This window comes from Crocodylus siamensis, chromosome 1 (genome assembly GCF_052110815.1).
Source record: "Crocodylus siamensis isolate JL-2025a chromosome 1, ASM5211081v1, whole genome shotgun sequence".
Lineage (NCBI taxonomy): Eukaryota > Metazoa > Chordata > Crocodylia > Crocodylidae > Crocodylus > Crocodylus siamensis.
This window is the reverse complement of record NC_143395.1, coordinates 210610367-210625969: the sequence shown is the minus strand read 5'-3', so window position 1 is coordinate 210625969 and position 15603 is coordinate 210610367. Positions and strand designations below refer to the sequence as shown.

The 15603-nt window shown below is 47.9% G+C and overlaps 1 protein-coding gene across 2 annotated transcripts in view; it reads right to left on the bottom strand.

Annotated features, from left to right (window-relative positions):
* Nucleotides 1-363, bottom strand: part of CD4 (CD4 molecule) — a 77484-nt gene extending 77121 nt beyond the window's left edge. The window contains exon 1 of one of the 2 annotated variants that reach the window (XM_090055227.1): nucleotides 259-363. The gene's annotated coding sequence lies outside the window, so the exon portion shown is untranslated. The remainder of the gene's footprint in view (nucleotides 1-258) is intronic. The other variant, XM_090055222.1, reaches the window with a different exon arrangement.
* Between the last annotated feature and the right edge of the window lie 15240 nt (nucleotides 364-15603).

Sequence of the window (15603 nt, the reverse complement as noted above, 5' to 3'; positions counted from 1 at the left end):
GAACATAGCATACAAGTGGGGGAGAGCAACATGTCTCCTGGGCCAACACTGCAAGCTTCTTGGAATAACATAATATTGAAAAAATAAGCCAACACATAAGAAAAGAAAGATAGGTACTGTTATTATCAAATTGAAAGAAAGAAAGAAAGATTGATCCATCAGTAATTAGGTCAAAAGTCATCAGTAATTAGGTTAAAAGCCATCAGTAATTAGGAAACCGTATAAAATTATAAATATTTAGTAAACTACTTTTCTTACCTACTTTTCACTCTTTTTCTTCTGCCTGCCTATGTCTGTCTGTCTCTCCTTGTGTTTGCTAGCAGGTGTAAATGATCTGAAAACAACTGAAACAACTGAGAAACACAATGGCAATTTTCAGAAAGCTGCTCAACTGGCGTTGGTTTGCCTCTCCCCTCCTCTCATAGGACAGTCCCAATAAGGTCTCAATGGCAGTTGAGTTCTGCTCAGGTCCATGCACCGCCTTCTTGTTTGCACATGAATTTCCCATAAACATTTGAGTGCAGTTCTTGGGGTAAGAATTAGTGACTACAGGACCGGGGAAAAAATAATATGCAAAGCAGAGAGAGCCTGGTAGACATACATGCCCTTGTGAAAGGCCAGGGCAGGGCTTTGGAAGGTAAATCATTAGAAACTTGCACTGTTTTACTGAGCCAGGATTTGGGTCAGTCGATGAGGGTGCTGGATAAGCAGACCCAGGAGCCTTCTGTGCCTAACCCAGCTTCAGGACAAACCCCAGGGCAGAGAGACAGTTCATCCCTCATGTCCCACGCAGCACATGGCTACCAGAGGAGGCCACATATTGCTCATTCCATGTGTCCTGCTGGGAAATGGGCTGTAAAACCACAACACCTACTAGCCAGGAATGAATCATGTCCTGTCAGAAAAGAGATATATAGCTGGGAGAAGACCCTGAGTGTGAGGGGAAGGGGGATCTCCAGGGGAACATAGCAAGGCCTCGGTTGAGCAATGAGATGGGAGGCAGTGCATTTATCAAGCCCCTCAGGATGTTAACGTAGTCTCTCCTGCTGCTGAATCTCAGCAATTTCCCCTCTTCGTGGGGTGGGGGAGGGGTCGTTTGTGGTTTCCCACCCACACCGTGCTGGTCTCTTTCTCTGAATTCCAGCCTCAGCCAACAGAGCGGAAACCCACTGAGCCCCAGACATCACTGAGATTTCATCTCTGCCACCCACTCCCTCTGCTCCACACAAGCATGCATGTCCCTGTCTCGGGGGTGACAGAGCCACATTTTGGGTGCTTCTGTAGAGCGGGCCCAGGAAAGCACAGTGGCAATGCACATTATGTGACCTGCAGCGCTTACACGGAGTGTCTGGCAACACCGTAGCGAGGCCCTGGAGACAGTACTGACCAAAAGGGAAGAACGCAACAGCTCCCCTGTTGTCTTTATTTGTGAAAAAACATCAATTGTTCACAAACTGGGACCCCCACCCCAAAAACAAAACAAAACAAAAACCTTTCTTGCTCTGACTGCAGCAGCTGGAGGTTCACTGCTGCTAGGGGAAGATGTCACCACCATGCATGCTAAGTGGCCAAAAAACTACTGGTTTTCAGTAGAAAAAAGAGAGGGTAACGTATCCCCAAGCAACAGCAAGCCACTGGTCACTACCCCTGCACCACGCACTGCTGCCACAACTCTGCTGGAACCAGAGCCGGAGCCGGAGCTGCTGCAGGGAAGGTGCCAGGTGTGGGGAGGTGGAGGCAACAAGGGAGGGTCAGGTGCCCCCCCAGCTCCCTTTGGCACTCCCTCAGGCAGTGCCCAGGTCTTGTGCCCTGCTTGCCTGCCCATCATTATGTTACTGGAGACATAACCTTCACAACATCCAGATCAAAGCAATGGTTTTTTACATGCAGTTAAATAAAATGGACTCCCAGCCAGCCCACAGGTAGACCTAAAAATGAAACCCACCTCTGAAACTGTTTCTTTCTGCCATGTCAGTGTCTTCAGGTGGCACTCAGTGATGGGTGACTTTATAAAAACTTAGTCAGCAATGGAAGAGGCCGCAGCTTGGTTACCTAAACTGTCTCCCATAATAGAACACCTTCCTGCTTCCAGATGGGGCCCAGAGATAAGGGACCCATGGGTCCAGCATGAGAACTATGAAGATCTGCTCTCCTTGTCCACAGAGTGCCCTGGAGAGAAAATGGAAGAATGAGATCTGAACACTAACTTTTAATCACTGACTGCCAAATCAGGCAGAATTTGTGAACCACAGCAGGCTCTAGCTGGGGAGACAAGCGACAAGAGATGCCATGACATGGCGTTAAGAACTCGGTTGTCCAGGACTTCAAGAGAAAGAGAGAGGCATTCCACAAGGTTTGGGAAAACCAGGGCTGACACCTCAGCTTACAGTGACTCTCAGTAAAACATTGTTTGCCCAACTATAAGGACCTTACAGACTGTGTTTTGGTTGACTAATCAATGCTGGTTTGTTTTAAAATGGCTGCCTTCTGTCAAATTGTAGAATCTCTTCTTAAAGGGATAAAGTTTATACCAAGACTTTGGACTTACTAGCGAGCCATAGTGAGAAAAAGGGCTGATGGCATAGAAGGACCTGCCTCAATACTTAAAGCTGCAGGTCTTGCCCTTGAAAAAAGTTAAGGCTAGGGCTGAGCTGTAAAAGGGATTTGTCCCAGAGACTGTATGATGGCTGGGGTATAGCACACTTGTTAAAGTCATAGCAGGGGTCTTTGGGGCGCTCATTCCTGACAATTCTGTGGACAGTTATCTTTGGATGTTTCACTGACATGTACTGGGCAGACCCTGTTTAGCATGCAAGAACCTCTGGGATTATGACAACCCAAGGTTGCCTTTCTGTAACACTTTCATCTGAGCATCTCAAAGCTCTATACAAACATTAAATAAACATCAGAAACGTGGCTGGGTGAATAGTATTAGTCAAATGGCCTTGTGATTAATTTTGTATTTTTTCATAAATATTTAATATTTTTCTCATAAAGATTTAGTTGCATTTTATATTTCACATAACCCTATTCTTGACACTTCTGAGAGTATTTTTTGTTCCTGAACTATACATGGAGAAACTGAGGCACAGAGTGAAAAGTGAGATCTGAGTTAGGGGTAAGTAAGGAACAAAACTTGGGAGTTCTGATACCATGTCCTGCTTGCTTTAGCTAACCAGTGACCAATCGCTTCTGCTTCACCTCATTGAGAAACAAATCTAAAACATTTTTGGCTCCCACTTTCCCCTCCACCCCCCTACTTGCTCTAACCCACCCAACCACAGTGCTTTCAAGAGTTATATTTTTGAGTAGCAGGAGTACACATAAACTTCAAATGGAGAGTCAGATTAGAATGGAGAGAGAGGATGCCCATAAACATAAATGGGCATTAAGGACTGGTGATAAACTTCAGTGAGATCCAGGAGAATTCCCATAACTTCTCAGATAGACAGAAAAGTTAATGCCATCATTTGACAGTGGGGGAATGGCTGTGCTTTTATAAAAGAAAAAAAAACCCCCAGTTGCCCATATATTTCATTGAGAATATTTAAAAGTGTGATGGAGACTGAGTGGCTACCCATAAGCTGTACTGGGGAGGGAGAAATGCCAAGTCAACAATGGTAGCTTGAAAGTAACATCTCTGAGCAACTTCAAACATAAGCTTTTTCTTTGCAGCACAACAGCTGACACCTGTTGTAGCTCATGAAGAGAAGTTTCAGCTGCCAGACAGAGGAAGACAGAAATGGAATCAGCCTGCTGCTAATGAGACTTTTATTACATCCACCAGTACTGAACTCACTAGAGAAACTACACTCAGACAATCACAGAGCAATCAGTGGAGAAGCACTGTCTGGTCAGCATCATCTGCCAGGGAACTGTATTCTGGATCAGAATCAGTTTCTGATAAACTGGCATCACAAGGAAGATCTGATCATTCTTGTTGGAAACCAGCTCCTTTCTGACTTCTGAAGAGGGACTTTAACTAACTGCTGTCTGGGAAAGAGGGATCCTTAGCCAACAAACAAGTGGGTAGGGTTTCTTAATCCTCTGTTGCAACCACAAGGAGGAAAACAAAAGCAAGATGCATCTTTGAAGGCAGGAAACAACTTCACTAGCATCAACAGCTGGGGCCAACAAAGCCTCTCCGAGCCCTCCTTTATATACAGGTGAGGCTTCAAAGTCCAGTTGCCAGTTTATGTGACACTCAACAGATGAAGACCACACTGGAGTAAAGAATAGGGCTTGTGACATAAAATGCGCTTGCAACCAAGCCCTGGGCTCTAGACATTGGTGTTCTCTTCCCATTTGTGCTAGAGCCATTTCTGTGTAGCTTTAGGCAAGTGACTTCATCTCTCAGCCTGTTTCCGCAGCTATAAAATGGAGGTAATGAGACTCAGAGGGTTGCTATACGGTGAAGTTCATTTCTACTTGTGAAATGCTATGCTGCTATACAGATGCAGGATGCAGAACAGCATTCAGAGTGGGAAGCTGTTTTTGTCTACACATCCAGGGCCTGGCCTGGAAGTTACCGAAAGTATGATTATGATGCATGACTCAAACTTTATAAGCCTTGTAGCAGCCCAGAGCTACAATTACAGTGGAAATTCTGCCCAGCTCGGTGCAGATGAACCTTAGAGTGATTTACTACCAAAACAGACATTGGGCACATCTACATGAGATGTCTACTGCAGAGCTGCTTAATTAGTGGCCCTGTTAGTGTGCAGGAAACTAATAAACTCCACAGCAGCAGAGTTTTTCATGCAAAGTAACGCATATGTAGATGCTGACCCAACTGGCTGGGGCATGAGGGCACATGTAAATGTGCTGCCCTAGAGCAATAAACTCCGGCATGATATGTGCAATATGCATGGGAGTTTATTGCATCACATTATTGAGTGTAGATGCACCCATTGATTCATTAACTGGCTGTTTGTGCACTACAGTTTTTCAAAGGTTATCTTGGCAGAATTTAGATCAATTTTTTTAAAGACAGAAGACACTTTCCTGATGCAAAAAATCATCCTTTGGCCAAATTTCAGGTCCCTGTTCCAACACATGGGAGAACTCGAGCTGTTGGAACAAAGTGTTATCAGAATTTTTTTAACATAGGAGCCCAGCAGAGAAATTGTGCCCAAGAGTAAATGTTTAACAAAGCTAATACAACTGTAAACATGGACTTGATTACTATGGGAAGTGTTGAGCAACCCTAATGATTAGTGGAGATACTCACCTCTGACTTTAGACATCAACTAATTATAATGTTCTTTCCATTATTTCTGGAATAATTCACTGAAGATGACTGAAATTCAAACATTCAAATCCCAGTAAACATCCAAATTAAGGTTCTTACCTTGCCTTTTGTGCATATACTTTAAAACAGGGGTTGGCAACCTGTGGCCTGCATGCCAGATATGGTCCAAGGGAGCCATTAGATCTGGCCTGTGCAGCTGGCATTTTGGTGGCTTTGCCTGCACTGCACCAAGGCCGGGTGTCTGGGCACCTGGGTGGCCAGGTGGTGGGGAGAAGTAGCAGCAGCAGCAGCAGCAGCAGCTAGGTCCTAGCACCGGCAACTGGGTCCTAGCACCAACCCATCTCGGACCCAAGGCTGGCCATTCTAGTTTGCTGCTGGAAAACATTGCTGACCACTGTTTAAGATATACTCTTTAATTGCATGATTACATACTGTTTATCCCTCTTGTAGTGGGTAAGAGACTTGGGAGGAACCCAAATTTGACAGCAGTCTTTGGAAAAGTGAAGAGTGCAGGTCATGCTCTCTGCTTGGCTCCGTTTCCATGCACCTTTCCCAGGATACAGAAGAGAAAGGGCAGATGTGGCTGCAGTCCTGGAGCTAGCACATATTAAGAGCAGCCACATGGAGCTACATTCTGTTTATTGGAGACACCTTGCACTCTCTTTCCTGAACACAACCCCTTTGGCCCCCCCGAGGGTTTCTCTGGTTCTTTGAGCTCCCCCAGTTTGCAACTTTCCATAATTCAGAACTCTTGAGCTGTGCACAATCGTCCTAGGTGGAGGGGTTCTCAAAGACAATACAAAAAGGAGTTAACTTCTCTCTGCTGCCCCTGAGATTGATGGACTGTGAGTCAAGCTCAGTATCCCAGACGGATGCCAAAAGGGTCTTCTAAGGTGACAAGACTGTAGCTCCAAAATACTAGAAAATACGCTGTTACAGACTTGCCTTTAGCAGGCTCTATTTTATGCCTGGAGCATGTGTGCCCTCTCCACTTTTTAAGCTAGCCCCATCTACTTTCTTTACTAATATGATGATAGGTCGGCAATAGGGGCCAAACTGGTCATGGAGTTCTGAGGTGATAGTGTGTGAGGAATCTGCCTTGTTTGTCTTTGAGTTGGTTTACAGGTCTCATTAGGGGAAGGAAGCACATGGGCCACATAGGATCAATGAGAGGTGATGGTTGGGAGTGGTTTGTATAACCTCTAAATTTTAGTGGGAAGGGGAAATCAAATAAATGAAGATAGTGCAGCAGGTAAATGAATGAAAGTGGGTGGAAGGATTGGCAGCAGGGAGAAGGAGTACCAAATAGTGATGAGAACAAGAATCAGGGAGAAATACAGCTATTGAAAGGACTGTGCTAAGAAAGCAGGAACGAAAGGTGTGAGGTCAGCACTGTACCCAGACTCCTGGTGGCCCCAGGCAAACTTTTAGTATCGGGCCCCCCTTCACCAAAAATAATGATAATAATCATTTTTAAATTACCATTTTCATGCCCCCTTTCTGTCTGGGTCCTGGGTCGCCGCCTGGTTCGCCCATGCCCGTGTCCAGCCCTGTGTGAGCTGTTAAAAACAATGGAGATACTTGCATACCCCTGTAGTCTGAGCGATAGAAAGGAGGAACTAGAATTACTGGTAAGGGATGTGAAAAAAAGATATGACAGGGGACACAGAAACATGTTATCATGATTGAAGAATGTACTATTCAGAATTACAGAAAACTAGAGTTGGAAGGGACCTCAGGGGGTCATCTAGTTCAACACTCTGCTCAAAGCAGGACCATCCCCAGTTATATCATTCCAGCCGAGGTTTTGTCTAGCCGGGTCTTAAAAACTAGAAAAGCTAGAAATAGAAGTATAGATGGTGTAGTGGCATTGTGTGTTAGTGAGGTGATAGACTATAATGAAATAAGAAGAGATAGCTGGGAGAAAGCCGAATCAGCTTAAATCAAAATAGCTTTGGCAAAGGGATGGCAAAAGAGGCTCTCTTGCATAGGTGGCAGAAGGGGGAGCTAATGGGGCTTATCCCCCCCATATGCAGGGCAGCAGGTATGGCCACAGAGTGGCCCAGCCACAGGCTGCTGTGGCAGTGGGGGAGGGGCACACACACTCAGATACCCTGTGCAGCCAGGATCACAGCTGGCCCAGCAGGCAGGTAAGTTTCTTTCAATTTGCTTTCTTTATGACTGCCTGAGCTTGGGGAAGGGGGTGCGATTGAGACCCCCACAGTGCAGGAGGGAGTGTGGTGGGGCAATGGCGAATCATTCACTCCTGCCCTTGCCCCTGTCCTGCTCCCTGCTGCGCTGTGGGGATTGTTCCATGACCCAGCCTGGCCAGGGCCCTATTCATGGTGAATGGGGCCCTGGGCTGGGCCGGGTTGTGGAACAATCGGAACCCAGTGGCTCCTCCAGAGGCATGGTGCTGGGGAGCCGGGGGGAGGGTGCACGTGGCCCCCCAATCTTTGCATAAAGAAGGTGGGATACAGCTGTGAGCTGAGCTCTGCCTGCTCCCTGCCTCCATGCCTTGCTGCTACCTTTGAAAGTGGCACAGTTCAGTGCCATGTACAGCACTGGGTGGCATGGTGCGATGCCATGTGCAGCAGTGGGCGGGCTGGGCAGCGAGACACATACCTCTGCGCCACTTTCAAAGGCAGAAAGCAGTGAGGCATGGAGGAAGGGAGCAGGCAAAGCCCAGCTCTCAGCTGCAGCCCGCCTTTGCCCTGTGCAAAGATTCGGGGGCCACGTGCCCTCCCCACTTTGGCTCCCCTGTCCTGTGCCTCTGGAGGAGCTGCCAGGCTGCACTGGGCTCTTCCTGGGGATGACTTGGAGTGGGGCAGGCACAAGGGTCCTGGGGGCCCTGTCCCCCCCAGCTTGGCAGTGCAGTCGATACTTGCCCCCCTCTGCTCCCTGCTGGGTGGTGTAGGGCCGAGGCTGGAGCTGGTGCAGGGAGGGAGCCAGTGCCAGTGCCAATGAGGGGCTGGGAGGTGGCAGATTCACAGGAGCCGCTGGTGCCAGGCAACAACCCTGGGCATGGGGGAAAGGGAAGCCACTTGGGCACAGCAGACCCCGGCCCTGATCCCAGACCCGGCTCTGCTCTATCCCAGTCCTTGCCTGGTCCAAGCCTCAGCCCCACTCCATCTCCCACCCCTTCCCCTGCAGACTTTCCCATGGTGGGGAGCATGTGTGTGTGCACACTCAACCCCTGCCCCTCCCAAAAAAAAATTCTCCCTCCGTGTATGCTCTCTTGACATAGTTCTGAGTGTTGACTCTAGACCCACAGGATTGGATTCAGATAGGTAGTGTTCTCAGGAATGCATTACAGAGATAAATTCTAAGGGGAATTTTGCCTAGATACAGACTGGAGAACAAATGCTACTAACCATAGCAGGGACTGGGTGTTCCCAGAAGTAAGAACTGACAGGTTTCTTCAGCAGATAGTATACAAAGAACAGGTGGTGGTGTTTTAGACATGGCTTTGGTAAACAGAGATGGCCTTATTTTCTATGACCAGCTCATCTATAACCTTGGAACACAAGATGATTTAGTTTAAATAAAATAGAAAGATAAAAAGAATCTAGGCAGTAATTAGTTTTTTGGTGTCAGAAAGACCTGTAGGAGAAGGCTGGAGACTTAAGTGGATGAACAACTTCTAAAAGGACATCAGAAATAAGCAGAAGACATATATGGAATAACAAAATGGATGGATGAGTAAAGCTGTGCATTAAAAAGCAGTGGGGGTAGCAATACCATGAGATTTGTAGAGTCAAGATAAGCAATTAATTCCAAAGATTATTAAATCTATTTGTAAAAGAAAAAAGCAATGGAGCTGCAGTGATGTGAGAATGGGGCACAGAATAAAGACTACGGGCACTTGTACACATGACAATGTGGCCATGTACACGTGATGAAAATCCCCCTTTGTGTAGCTTAATGGCATCATGCTTTGCACATACCCAAGGTTTGGATGACTCACATTATTCCACATCATAAACTAAACTACATCCTGATGTAGTTTTAGTTTGACATGTAACAAATTGTATCATTGCAGCTCAAAATCTGTCATGTACATGATAATTCACTGAATTATATGTACTGAGCCCCTTCTCCACCACAGGGGCGATGCGTACAAGGTGCATGCAGGTACATGTGCACCCTCTGAGCGTGGCAGTTCAGCTCCTACAAAAAGGTGCTGCCAATATTGTCAGCAGTGCCTGTGGGTGGTCGCCACTTGCCACTCTGCCACTGCTGGTGGTTTCTGTGGGCGGTCCATGATCCCCACTGGCCACCACCACTGTGAGTGGTTTCCAACCCTTGATTAGCACTTATCACCCTACCACCACCACTGACAGCGTAGGTGGCATCTATGGGAGCTCCCCTGCTTACTGCCGCGATGCTCCCACTGCTCCCACCACTGTACTCATGCTGCCTCCATGCCCCACCAGCCCCTGGGGGCACGTATCATTCATGGTCCACCAGGTGTTGCTACAGTTTTTGAGTCCTCTTGTCCACCAGGTCCCGCTACAATTTGCAGGTACTTGCAAGTAATTTGCAGTATAATTTGCAGGTATTTGTGTGTAACGAATGTTTTAGCACAACAGATGCAGCTGCAGAGCCCGACATGGATCAGTCTTCTGTTGACCTCTTTTTTTAAGTTCATTAAATAAATATTTCAAACAAACTGTTCTGTGTTAGTCATCTCTAGTTTCACTGTACTGACAGGGTGTGTTGGGGGGCTGAAGATCAGGGTGGTTGAACTAGGCCAGGCATCCAGGAGTACATGAGCATAGTAAAATTCTGTAAAATTGCGTTACGATTTTCCCCAAGTCTAAAGGCTCCCCCCTTTTTCATGAGATGCCCCCTACTGTGAAAAACTGTGGGCCTTCAGCAGAACACTTAAATGCCTGAACCCCAAATTCAGGTGGCTACTGTGGGTGTCAGGTCCCCACCCCCCCTTTCTTAATAGTTCCCATTATCACAGTCACAGCTAGGCACTAGACCCCAAAAGTAAAATCGCACTCCCAGTTTTGCCATGCATCTTAGCACACCCTTTTTACATGAGATGCTTTGAGTGGTGTGTAACAGGGGACCCTAGCCCTGTCACTAGAGGGCACGTCCACCCCTTTAAGGCCAGAACTTTCTGGGCATGGAGTGCTGGTAAGGAAGGGGTTAAATGTTGGGCCTGGCCAGCTAGTCAGCTCACCAGAAGGGTCAGGACTATAAAAACCCTGGGCAAAGCGGCAGCCGAATGGGAAGGAGTGCCTCCCAGAGCTCCCTGGAGAGGCTTGGTGAGCAGTCCAAAGGCGGGAAAAGTGGAACTACAGAACCCCCAGAGAGAAGGCAGCCACACCACAGCAAAGACTGCAGCTGACAGTGGGGGTGCAGGATTTTGGGGTGCACTGACCCCAGTGCCTGAAGGCTCAGCCTTAAAAGGCCAGGGAGGCCTGGTGCACCTGAGGTGCAGTTTTTTGTTTTGTTTTTTCCTTTGGACTGGGAGAGTGCGGGTGCGGGGCCATCCCCCGGCCTTGAATTTGCGACCCTCTGGCTGTGGGGCTGGTGGTTGTGCCTCTGGGCCAGGGTTCAGATTAGAGCAGGAAAGGGGGCCACAAGTCTCAAGACACTAGAAAAGGCTAGAGCCTCGGGGTCAAACCCTGTTTAGTGAGTTTTAGACGGGGAGGCCTAGCTAGAGAAAGACAGGGTTTAGGCCCATGTAGGCAAAAGGCCCCAACATACAAAATACAATAGGTGGTCTCCCACTCGCAAGAACATCAAAAATAATTTCCATCAAGACGTGGCAGGCAACTAGAGGGCGGCACATAAGAATTCCAAAGAAGATTCCAAGGGCACCGCACATAAGATTACCAGGGAAGATGGCACTGAGGAGGGCAACCTGTTACAGGTAAAACAGTGTGAATGCTTGGCAGAACACTTAAATGCCCAAAGACCACTGGCTGCCGGAAGGCACATGGCATCGCATGCTGTTCCCAACATGCAGAGCTGAGTGTACAGTGGCAATGCCTCTGCCCTACATGTAAATTTGGGTAGCAGGTGGCCCCTGTGCCTACCTGAGGGTGCAGACAGTGCTGGGCCCCCCCCCATGTCCCTGAAAACGCCCAGCTTGCAAGGGCTTGGCCACTGGAGATTTTGGCAGAGCTGCCCCAGCCTGCCCAAGCCCCAGTTTTGCCCACCTGCAGCTTCCCTCAAGGGTCCAGGGCCGGGGCAGGTGCTGCGCAGGGCCATTGTGCTGCAGGTTCCCGGCCGGCTCGGCTCTAAGTGCTGCCTGGTGCAGCTATTCCCAGAGCCCAGTGAGTCCTAGCTGCAGCCAGTGGGGGCTCTGCCCCACTCAGGCTGCGCCTGGTGCACACAGGCCAAGCTGGGAGTCCCCCAAGCCCAGCATGGGAGTCCCCCTGGCCAGGCAGCATCCCCTGTGGGCAGGGCGACTGCGCCCCACCCCCGTGGAGCTGTGTGGCCAAGGCCAGGCCCCACTTTCAGTGCAGCTGAGCTCTCCCACTCTGGCCCAAGTCTATGGAGCCCTGGGGCAGCTGCCACTTCTTGCCCGGCCCCTGCTGTCCTCTGGCTGCCGCTTCTCAAGGACTTGGCCAGGCCAGCCTGCCTGCAGTGTGTCCCCTGTATTTGCTTCTCCCTGTGCCTCTCTTCTCCCTCTCTCTTCTCTTCCTCTCTTCTCTCTCACCCTCTTCTCCCGCCCCCTTCTCTCTCTCCTCTCCCCTCTCTCTTCCCTCTCCTCTCTTCTTTCTGTCTTTCTCTTCTCTCTCTCCCTTCTCATCACAACATGCTTAACAAAATAGAATACACAAGAACAAAGGCAGTATATGAAGTTGTATTTATTGTCACCAAGTTTAGAATTTTCTAGTATTTGCTGTAACAAAAAGAAGAAGAAGCAACATTTATGATTATTAACCATATCAATATGCAGTGCATCCTGCCATGTACCCTCCATCCCAGTTTTGTTTTTCTGGTGTGCCTGCACTCTGGCACCTTTCAGGATACATGGGGTACACAGTATGGTTTTTTCGATACAGAGAGGAGCAGAGTGCAAGCGCTGCACAGCAAGGTGAACTGCAACATTTGTAAGCAGCAATAAGGAAGAACTGCAAGCAGGAATTGCTCAAGATGCAACATCCTCGGAAGAATGCTGGAAACAAGCAGAACTCCCGGGACTTTTTAGCGGGACACTGATCCCCAAGCCAGTGGTATACCTGACATGATTGTAAAAGGTTTGAAAATGAAAGTGAGTGTTCATAGCCAATAGATAAGGCTCTCAGCTTGCAGAGGAGAGCTGATTCTTCCTGTTGACACGTGTGAGCTGGAGATAAAGGTAAAAATTGGTAATGAAAAAATTCAGATTGTGGTTGTGCCAGGAAAATGTACCTACATTAGAGCTGAAGACTTGTCAGATACTAGGTCTTACTCAGAGAACATATACCGTAGAGGGGCATAGTAAAATACACAAGAGCTAAAGCCTCCCTTTCTTTCAGTCTGTTTTAGTTAAAGCCCTGGAAACATATACTATGGGTCTCCAATGCTCTCCATGCTTCTGCGTGAGTGCCACCTCCTTAGAGACATCTGTAGATGGTTTTTTGTTTGATGCTTGCTGTCGTAGAATTTAAGCACTGGAGGCTTTTGTAGTAACTGTTTTAGGTTCTCTGTAGCTCTTTTTTCCCCCCAAAACTCACTCCATGCCATGCAGTCACCTGGTTTCCACTACTCCTGGTACCATGTCATGCTGTGCTGTGGGTTCAGTTCACTGTGTCAGGAGCCACTTTAACAGAGGTTTCTCTATTCATGCCAACAGTACCCAGGCAGCCATGGGACTCCTTGCTTGTTTGGCTCTCTGTCCAACTCCACTCATCTCTAGCTATGTGTTAACAGTGATACCCTGGAGGGGTGATGGGTGGCAGCCTAAAAACCCTGAAGGTAAACAGTCCTCACACTGGGGTGAGATGCCTATGGCTGGAGGGCTCTGGGGGATCCAGGGACTCTGCATATCATCCACAGAGTACAGTGCAGCAAGAGTCGCTCGCAGTGTAGCAAGGGGAACAGGCTCCAGGGTGGAACGGCACTGAACTTCGAGGCCACGGGGCATCCCAGGCTTGCTTGGTGCATCAGAGGCCATGCAGTGGTGGGAAGGCAGGGGCTCATGCAGCCCATAAGGGGGCGAAGCTGGGGAGGGGGAGGGGGGGACTCACATGGCACAGCATCTAGTTCAGGGGCGGGCAATTATTTTGGGCAGAGGGCCGCTTACTGAGTTTCGGTAAGCCATCAAGGGCTGCATGACAGGCAGCCAACGGCAGATTAATATTAATTTGCTAAATTTTTTAAGTGCCCCTCAGGCTGGATAAAATGGCCTGGCAGGCTGCATCCGGTCCCCAGGCTGCATTTTGCCCACCCCTGATCTAGTTCATGCAAGTGCACCCTGGAGCTGTTCACCTGCTTGGTTTATAGCTGGGGGGCACTATGTCCCCCAGCCACTTAGAAGCTGGACAGCACTTCTTGAGCGTAGCCACTTCATGGTTAGGTCATTTGAGGCTCAGTGAGGTGGCTGCTGCCCTGAATGGGAGACTGTTCTGGCCTGAACTCCTCAAGGAAGGAATTTTCTTGGCACTTTTTATGCAGTGAACAAGAAATGCAAGATGCAGTTGGTTCACCTCAAGAGGAGGCTGGAGAGGAGTCTGGGCAATATGGGTACCTAGCTGTGGCCTGGTAGGTGGAACATAGTGCAGAGATGCAGGTTCAAACCCACCTCTGAGTGAGGGGAGCCTAGATCCTGCATCTTCTGCTCCCTGGGCAAGTGCCCTAATCGCTAAATTGTTAGGCTAAAAAAGTGGCGAGAGGAAGCAACCTTTTTGGCAGGCTTGCCACAAAATAAGCCCCCTACCCTCCCTGAATGCTGCTCCAATCCCCTTCCCCTGCCTGATCTGCTGCTCTGCCTTATCTGCCACTGTGCTGTCTGCCCTTCCTTGCCACATGCTACACACAGAGGTTGCCCATGCCACATGTTGGCCACCCTTGGTCTAAAACATAGATGGGCCATCCTCCTCCTACATTTTGCTTCCAGCAGGTACATGTGCAAGGCAATTCTTTTTTGTCACAGGGCAAAATAGAATCCAAACCTGTGCATATACCCAACACTGCAATTACATGGCTGTATATGTGCCATTTAGCTATGTGAAGTGAAATAGGATTTAGCTCTAATTAATTGCTTTTTCTAAAATTTCCATAAGCACAACAATGATGAGCAAAAAGCCATGTGGCTAATGTAAATGAATGTATGAAAATGGAAATTACTATAACCAAGGTGCATACAAAACTCAAAGAATTGAATGCATCTAGGTTTTCTCCATTCCAGAACCCAGAAAGAACTGGCACACAAAATTGCAGGTCCAATAGCAAAGATTTTACTTAAATTTATAAAATGGCAGGTGATGTGGTATGATTTGCAAACTATAGACCCCTGAGTCTGAATTCAATAGCATGGAAGGCTATTGAAGGAAAAAATAATTCCAGGCATGGAGGTAAATGAAAAATGGGATAAAATGCAGTTCATTGTGCTAATCTAATATGATATCTGCCTTTGCTGAGATAAGTGATTTTCTAGATGAAGGATATGCTTATGTGTAGTCTTAAGGCTTCAGTGAGGTACTTGACACTATACCACTTGAGAAGTTACTGGTTTAGCTGGAGAAGCTGGGGATTCTTGCAGTAATGTGGGATAGGAAGTAACAAAAAGGAGGATGGGCTGAAGTGAGAATTGCCAATAGCCAAGCTAAATGGGGGAGTGTGTTGAAAAGAGAACCATTGGGCTAGAGGGAGGTTACTAGAGGAGTTCCTCAAAAGTCAGTCTTTTTTTCATAAAAAAAGTAGGAATGTGCAAAAGCACACATTTGGGAGGCATTGTCGCTATGGAGAAGCATTGTAATACCACACAGAAGCCGCATCTACACCAGTCACTGACTGTGCCGTCATTACTGTGCAGTCATTTAGTACTTGTATAAACAAATAATAAATGCCTGTGCAGGAACCTGAGTTGCTGCGCAGTTGTGCAGACGGATGGCTTTTTTGTGATGCTGGCTGCGCAGTAGCTCAGGACTCAATAGCTGGAAAACGTAGAGGAAGATAAAACCCTGGGTTTACTAGTTGATCACTGGCTGCCTATGAGCCATTAATGTGATGCAGCCATAAAATACAAAATACTGACAGTATTAAGTGAGCTATTTCCAGTAGATTAATGCAATTGTACAAGACACTGGGTAAAAATACCTATCTTAGATGCAGTTTCATTATACTGTGTAGTTGCCTGCAAAAGAACTCACTGGCCCAGGAAATCCTTCTGATCCTCGTGC